At 40.0% G+C, this 8,603-nt stretch overlaps 1 pseudogene; it reads right to left on the bottom strand.

Annotated features, from left to right (window-relative positions):
- Positions 1-4,544: 4,544 nt before the first annotated feature.
- LOC101961117 (farnesyl pyrophosphate synthase pseudogene) lies at positions 4,545-5,542 on the bottom strand (annotated as a pseudogene).
- Positions 5,543-8,603: the final 3,061 nt, after the last annotated feature.

The raw sequence follows: 8,603 nt of genomic DNA, 5'->3' as shown, positions 1-8,603 counted from the left end.
CAGTTAGCAGAGTGAAGGGAAAGAAAGAAGTTCATACACTGTGTTAGTGTGTTTCTCATCACTGTGGGAAACAAGCTCAGTTCCCGGTGTGTGTGTGTGTGTCTGGGATCCAGTACAGAACACTCACCTCAAAGCTATCTAGCCCAAGGGATGAAGGAGCTGGAGTATTTATCTGCGGATTCCCTGTTCATCAGTGGTTGAAAATGTTTCTTGGGGCCTTAACTCTCCAGCATTTCCCGCTTGCCCTGTTCCTGTGGCACATTCCTGTGGCCAGAGATAAAAGGCTCTAGGCAAAAAGGTACAGGTGTTCATAGTAAGCAGTTTTCAGTATGCAGAGGTGAATGCCAAGGACTGTCTGTGAGGTACTGACAGCATCAGCACATCAGTACTTTCTGCCCTCCAGTGAGCGGCTGAAACCCTCACACACCACAAAGCAGCTGTAGGGAAGAACCCTGGGAGCTTCTAAAGAGGGGCCTGAGAAGGAGCTGAGACAGGAATGAACCCAGAGCTTCACTGGAAGAATTCTAAGAGTAGGGACTTTTTGCTTTTGGGATAGGTGGGCCTCTGAAAGGAAAGAATCCCCTGCTCAAGGGAGGATGAGCACACAAGAAAACAGGGCTATTTTCCCCCTGCTGAATCCATTCTGTGTCGCCTAACTTCTCCTCTGGTAGAGTCAATCCCTCAGTGTGAACAGTGGCCTCTTTTTTGGTTTTCTTTATTTCTTTTTTCTTTTTTTTTTTTTTTAACCTAGATAGCTTATATTACTTGAAGAACCCTTAGCTCTCTTCTTTTAGCAAATTATTGGTGCAATGGATGTGCATTTCAGCAGAAAAATACCACTGTGCAAGAAATACCTTTTAATTTTCACAACTTAAATTGAATTCAGTTTCTATTGTAAGCCCCATGCTCAGTTAGTTTTACCTTAATCTCAGGCAGTTGGGGGTATTTTTACAAGTTTCTGAGCAGCTTCCAAGAATCTAAAAAATTGGTAGATGGCCTCTGGTTTGCATCTGCAGTGGCCTCGTCCGTGTTGTGTGTGATGTGTTTTTTCTATCTTGTCTTTGTGTGATCAGTTCATACAAGTCCTTGGTGGCCCAACCCTTATCCTTGATTGCAAGATTCCTGGGGACCTGCTATCTCTCAGTCATCTCCTGTGTCCCTCTTGATGCACAGTGTCTTCTGAGTTTCTGTGATGGCCCTAAGGGATGTGGATTATCACATTTGGGGGGCTTATTCTCAAACATGAACAACTCATTTGATTACTTCCAGACTTTGTGGATGTTGGAAGCTCTGGCAAAGCCAGCTCAACCTGCCACATATACTACCCAGTCTTCTCTACTGGAGGATCTTATTGCCACCCTGAGCTCTACCCAGCTTGAACCTATATGATTTTCATCCAGGAAAGAAAGCAATGTGCAGAACTCCTTTCTTTTTCTTCCTTCCTTCTTTCCTTTCTTTCTTTCTTTCTTTCTTTCTTTTTTAAAAAATACCTTTATGTGTTTATTTTTATGTGGTGCTGAGGATTGAACTAAGCGCCTCGCACATGCTAGGCAAGTGCTCTACCCTGGGTTCAATCCCCAGCACACACACATGCAAATGTGTTTAGTTTCTAATGCTTAGGTATTTTAAATGTTACCTTTCCTTTCTTATTTTCTAGTTTGATCCTGTAACGGTCAAAGAAAATACTTTGCATGTATAATTTCAACTACTATAAATCAGTTAAGGTTTGTTTTATGGACCAGGTTTTATGTCCTGGTCCATTTATCTTGAAAAATATTTTATAGGTTCTTGAAAGGGATGCATGTTCTGCTACTATTGAGTGCAGTGTTTTTTATGTACCAATTGTATCTTGATACAATTGGCCACTGTCTTCTTGTTCCTCATATTGAAGCTCTCAGCTTCCCATCTTCCAGTACTGGGTGGGATAGACTAGGGAGTGCTGATCAATTGTGTAATCCTGTTGTGGGGTGATGTAGAGTTCTAGATTGGAGTTTCTAGTTGCTGGGGTTCAGACTTTGGTGGATTTTGATGGGTGTTGTTCAGTTCTTGTATATCCTTGTGGATTTTTAAAAAATTAGAGCATCATAGTTATACATAGTAGTTGGGTTCATCCCAACAAAATCATACATGCATGGAATTTGGTTTTAGTTCACAATCCCCTTTTTCTCTCCTATCCTCTCTGCACACCCCCCATCTTCCTTTCTCAACTCTATTAGGCTTACTTTCACTCATCTATTTATTTATTATTGATTGGTTCTTTTTACTGATACATAAGGGTGAGATTCTCTGTGGTATATTTATATATGCATGTAACATGATTTTTTTTTCTTTTGGTACTACGGATTGAACTCAGGGACACTGGACCACTGAGTCACATCCCCAGCCCTATTTTGTATTTTATTAGAGACATGGTCTGACAGAGTTACTTAGCACCTCGCTTTTGCCAAGACTGGCTTTGAGCTTTCGATCTACCTGCCTCAGTCTCCCTAGCCACTGGGATTACAGGTGTGCGCCACCGCGCCCGGCCGTATAACATGATTTTTAAGAATTCATTCCACATTTTCTCTCCTTTTCTGTTCCTCCACTCTGCCTCTCAATTTCCTTCTTCTACAATACTGAGCTTTCCTATATCATTATGATATCCTATCCTTCCCCCCTAATTTTCTTTATTTTGCTCTAGCTTCCACATATGAAAGAAAACATTTGACTTCATGAATCTGACTTATTTAACTTAGCATGGTATTCTCCAGTTGCACCCATTTACCAGCAAATGCCATAATTTCATTCTTCTTTTTAACTGAGTAGAACTTCATTGTGCACATGTACCAGTTTCTTAATCCATCCATCTAACAATGGGCATCTGCATTGATTTTAAAATTTAGCTATTGTGAATTGTGTTGCTATAAATATTGAAGTGGCTGTATCACTCTGGTATGCTGGTTTCAGTTCTTCTTGGAAAATACCAAGGATAGGAGGACCCAGAACCTAGGTATGAATGACAGCAAAAGAAAGATCAAAACAACTTGAACCCTTGTAAAATTGCACCCCACCTAAGTCTAAATCAAGGCTAAATAATGAACAAGTACAGGAGAGAGATATTAATGTATAAGCTATATGAATATTATATATTTTCAAATTTATCCATGCAGTGACAGCATGCACAATGACACGTACATATCCACATATACACAAAATCATGCTTAATGAGAAAAAGTAAAGAATAATAGAATACAATGAAATGATGTTAGAAACAATTGAAAAAAAAGTTAAAATTTAAAAAGAATTAAAAATGAGAATATACAGGGAAAAGAAATAAGAAAAAGGAAACAAAAGAAAAAGGGAAAAAAATTAATGAGAGAGAAAAGGCGTGTTTCCCCTGAAGTGATCAAATCTGTTGGCAGGTATGGATTTTCTTTTTTCTTTCTTTCTTTTTTTTTTTTTTTGTGTGTGTGGTGGTGGTGCTGGGGATTGAACCCAGGGCTTTAGGAGGCAAGCACTCTACCAACTAAGTGATAATTCTTTTATATTTATTTTTGGCTCTGTATTTTTGGCCACTGTCATCTTGTTCCTCATGTTGAAGCTCTCAGCTTCCCATCTTCCAGTATTGGGTGGGATAGTCTAGGGAGTGCTGATGAATTGTGTAATCCTGTTGTGGGGTGATGTAGAGTTCTAGACTGGAGTTTCTAGTTGCTAGGGTTCAGACTTTGGTGGATTTTGGAACTCCATGGAAAGGTATTTGAGATTTGGTCCATACCCACTATGGGTGTGGCGTTGCTGATCTCTGCTGGACTACTGGATCTCTGGGGCTTCTGGTAAAATCTGCTTTTAGGGCATAGAGACTAAATCCTCACAGGTTTCACCTTCACTTCGATGGATGTGAATTACTGGGTATGCTCCCTGGAGTGCAGATGCACTTGTGTGGTTGCAGTGAGCATATTTGTGATAGCTCTTATGGGGTCCTAGCATTTATGGGAGTTTTGTCCATGGGGATCCAGAGGTTGAATGGTTCAGGTAAATTTTTCTTCATAACTATTTCAGTCTCTCTGGTTCAGGCACCCTTTAGAAATTTTTTTTGCAGGATGCTGGTAACTTCCTTTATGAATTTCCAATCCCCTGTCTCTGTTGGCAGCTGTGCAAGCTGTGTGGGAATAGTTTTCAGCATCCAGAAACATTTTCCTCAACTGTTATGGTGTTGCATGCTGATGGCCTGTGGAGGGTTTTCCATCCTCCGAATGCTTTCGTCTCAGTGGAATGCTTTGGATTCATTTTCACTGAGACACTTCCACTACCAACTCTGTATCCATTAAAATCAGTCTTCCTCTGTAAACCATAGGTTTTCCCAAGTCATTTTTTCTTTATTTTAAAAATTTCTTTATCTGCAGACACTTGTCTCTTCTCTATGCTCCCTGTTCCACTCTGCTGCCACTGCTGGCATTATTTCTTTCCCTTTCTTCCTCTCTCCCTCCTTCCTTCCTTCCTTCCTTTCTTTTCTTTTTTTTTAAGGTTACACAATAATTTATTGAGAGCCCCCCTCCCTGCCCTTGCTAAATGAGACTCATAAGGTAGCTGTAACTGTTTTCTTCATACTTCGAGAACAAAGATGGTAGATTCATCTTCTCATATAGTGCCCTCACCTGGGCCACCTTCTTGGTGTCCTTCTGCCCCTAATTCTCCTGTAAGATCTGGCGATGTTCTGGAGTGGCCCATTGCAGACACTGAACCACCATCCAGTTTCACTTGTTGTCTTAGATGTCAGTTCCAACCTTTCTTGTTACACTGGAGTCGCCAAAGAGGTCAAGGTAATCATCCTGAATCTGAAAGAACTCTCTCATCTCAGTCAGGATCTTCTTGGCGTTGGCATGTTCCTTCTCCCCATTAATGCTTTCCATGAACATGGCAGCAGTGATAGGCAGGCAGAAATAGTGCAAAGTTCTCTTTACTTGACAATGGATTTGTATCTCTTTTCAGTGTATCTTCCAAGATCCGCATTATCCTGGGGGACTGGGATGAGGTCCAGGATCTGCCCCATCTCATTTTGATAGGAACTCTGCAGGAAGAGCTCAATCAAATTCAAATAGCAGGACTGTTTCCGGCAGTAGAACGTCAGCAGGTGGTAGACATATGCTTCTGGAAGCAGAGTATCATTGATAGTATCCAAACCCATGCCTGGCTTCTGATACCAGCTCTCCCTGCCAGATAAGAGATGAATCCATGATGCCATCTGAAACCAGAAAGAGAGCTTGCATCAGTTCCACACACCAGCCCACTGTCAGGGCCCTCCGGAGACTCTCAGCATCCTGTTTTCTTGGATCCACCAGCTCCCAGAATGCCACCATCACTGTCAAACCCAGGTTGTATTTGCCTTCAATGGCATTATATTCCAGGACCACCTTGAGTTGAGCAATAGTATTTCCTGTCTCTCAGTGCCCATCTCATCCTCAGCCAGCACCTTGACCATCTGCGAGAAGTACTGGATGAAATCCTGCTTTTCTTGGGCATACACATCTGATTTCTGGTCTCAGTTCATTCTGAGAGAGGAGCAAAGTGCTCTGTTCCTGGATGTGGGTTCTTGCTTGATCTCTAAAGTATTATTTCTATTATTTCTTATATTTAAATATACTGACTTTCTGAAGCTCTATGATTTTTTTTTTTTTTTTTTTTTTTTTTTTTACAGTTCAGGATTAAGTTTCAGTGAGGTTCCTTAGTTACTTACCTCACTAAGGAGCAGCCTTCCTGCTCTGTAAGTCTGATGCCGAGGAACTGGGATGGGCTTCCTTTCTCTAATCCACCATCTTCTCTCCTTGTTGATTTTAAAAAATGTTTCATCTTTTTCTGAGAATGGAACTGAAATATCCACTTATAATTGTGGATTTGTCTATTTCCCTTTCAGTTCTTCCAGTTTTTGTATCAGATATTTTGAGGGTTTTTTTTTTTTGTATGTACACAGAACCCTCATACATTCCTGGCATATAGTTTTCTTTTTAAAGACAGGGTCTCACTAAGTTGCCAGGCTGACTCCAAACTGGTGATCCTCCTACCTCAGTATCACAAGTAGCTGGGATTACAGGCATGTGCCACTACATTCAGCTTATGGTTTCCTTTTATCTTTATGTAATTTTTCTCTTTGCTGCTGGTAATTTTCTTTGCTCTAAAATCTTACTTTATCTGAGAGTAAAGCAGCCATTTCTGCTTTATTTTATTTAATTTTCACTTAATATATCTTTTTACACTCTTATTTTTAACATACATTATTATATTTAGAATGAGTTTTTTTATTAACAACATATTGTTGGGTAATATTTTTAATTCACTATAATGATCTTCATGGTTTGACTGATATTTGTAATCCATTTACATTTAATATAATGATTGATATGTTAGGAATTGAGTCTGCCACTTTCCCCGTATTTGTTCTTTCTTTTCTTTTTCCTGCCTTCCTGTGGATTATTTGAACATTTTAGAAGAATTCCAATGATTTATTTATACTGTTTTTGAATGTAGGTCTTTGTATAACTTTTGTTGTGTTTGCTCTAGTTATTTCCTCCCCAACACTCTTATTGTCAGTCTATTGGCATAAAACTTTACAGTTTAAGTGAAGTGTAGAAAACTTACCTGCTTCTAGGTTCTTTTGTTGTTCCTCATTTATCATTTTCTTAAATGTTTTCTCTTTATTCACTGAGAACCACATTAGAAAGAGTTTTTGTTTCAACCATAAACAAACTTAAGAGAAAAAAAAATCTCTTGAATCTACCCATATTTTCGATCTTTTGTTCTTTGTTCTTTCCTGATGTTTTAAGACTTCCTTTATCATTTCCTTGCTCTTTAGTAGACTTTCCTTAGACATTGTTTTAGAGTAGGGTTTCTGGCAACAAATTCTCTCTAGTCTGAGAATGTCCCGATTTCCCCTTCATTCCCAAAAGGTATTTTAACTGAGCATAGAATTCTGAGTTGAAAATTCTTTTTCTTTTTGCACTTAAAAAAAATGTCATGCTATTTCCTCTGGTCATTGGAGATGCTGATGGGAAATCTGCTTCCATTCTAATAGTTTTCCCCTTTAGGTAATGCATCATTTCTCTCTTCTTTAAAGAAAAAAAAAATTGTCTCTAGTTTTCAGAAGCTTAACTGTGATATGTCTTGGTGTTCACTACTCTGGATTTAGTACGTTCAGAGATTGCTCAGCTTCTTGAATGTGCAATTTTATGTTTTTTTTTTGTTGTTGTTGTTGTTACCCCCCCGCAAAAAAAAAACCCCATTATTTCTTCAAATACTGTTCAGGTCCATACTCTTTCCCCTCTTCTACTAAAACTCACATGATATAAATGTTAGGTCTTTTAGTCTCACAGACCCCTCATGTCTGTCCTTTCTTCCTTCCTTCCTTCCTTCCTTCCTTCCTTCCTTCCTTCCTTTCTCTCTCTCTCTCTCTCTCTCCCTCTCCCCCTTTTTTCTACACATACAAATACATCTTTTTTTTTTTTTGGTCACCACATCTCCTCTGACTCTTTTGCTTCCCTCTTTCCTTTCTATAGGGACTTGCCATGGTTTGGATAAGTGGCTCCAAAGGTCCCTGTGTTAAAGGCTGGGTATATTGGGAGGTGGTGAAACTTAAAAGGGTGGAGGGAAGTTAGTAGGAGGAAGTTAGGTTACTGGGATGTTCCCTTGAAGGAGATTTTGAACCTCTTCCTGTTTCTTTCTTTGCTTTCTGGATACCATGAGGTGAACAGGCCTCCTCTGCCACATACTCCCACCATGATGTACTGTGTCACTGTAGGCCCAAAGCCACAGGGCCAAGTGGCCATGGATGGCAACCTCCAAAACCATGAGCCAAAATAAACCTTTCCTCTTTGTAAGTTGATTATCTCAGATATTTTGTGACAGTGACAGGACCCTGTGATTACATTGGACCAACCTGTAAAACACAAGACAATCTCCCCTTTTCAAGGTTCTTAATCACAACACATCTCAAATTCCTTTATGCCATGTAAGGTAGTATATCCACAGGCTCTGGAGACTAAGATGCAGACATCTCAAGGGGTCATAATTTTGCTTGGCACAGTGCCCATGGTCAAAGATCCAGAATGAAAGGGGTTCTGAGTTAACAACACCTTTACAGAGGAAATCAGTGCTGGGAAAGACAGGTTTGGTGGCATAAGAGACTAGAATATAAAATGGAGAAATACACAGAGGAAGAAATATACATATTTGTGTGTGTGTGTGTGTGTGTGTGTGTGTATGTGTATGTGTGTGTGTGTCTGTTTGTCTGTCTGTCTGAGAGGAAGGAGGTGGAGGAAGTGGGATGAGGATAACAGAAACAGCCTGGAAGAAATACAAGGAATAGTAAGAAGGGTGGGTCTACTTTTAAATAAGTGGCCCCATAGGTGGGGCTGCAGAGTTTCCAAGAAAGGGTGAACCACAGATTTCACAAAGAAGAGTTTTAAAGGCTGCCAAAATGCACCAAAGTAAAAAAGAGAGAGGAAGAGTATGTGACCCAGAACTCCAGGAAGACCAGCAGGTGGATGGTGTCTGTTGGGTGGTATAAAGATTGCCTGCTCTGTGAGCAGAGAGGGGAAGAGAAACAGAAACTAAATTTGTTATGGGAAACAGGG

This window comes from Ictidomys tridecemlineatus, chromosome 5 (assembly GCF_052094955.1).
Source record: "Ictidomys tridecemlineatus isolate mIctTri1 chromosome 5, mIctTri1.hap1, whole genome shotgun sequence".
In the NCBI taxonomy this organism is placed as follows: domain Eukaryota; kingdom Metazoa; phylum Chordata; class Mammalia; order Rodentia; family Sciuridae; genus Ictidomys; species Ictidomys tridecemlineatus.
This window is presented reverse-complemented; position numbering and strand designations above follow the sequence as displayed.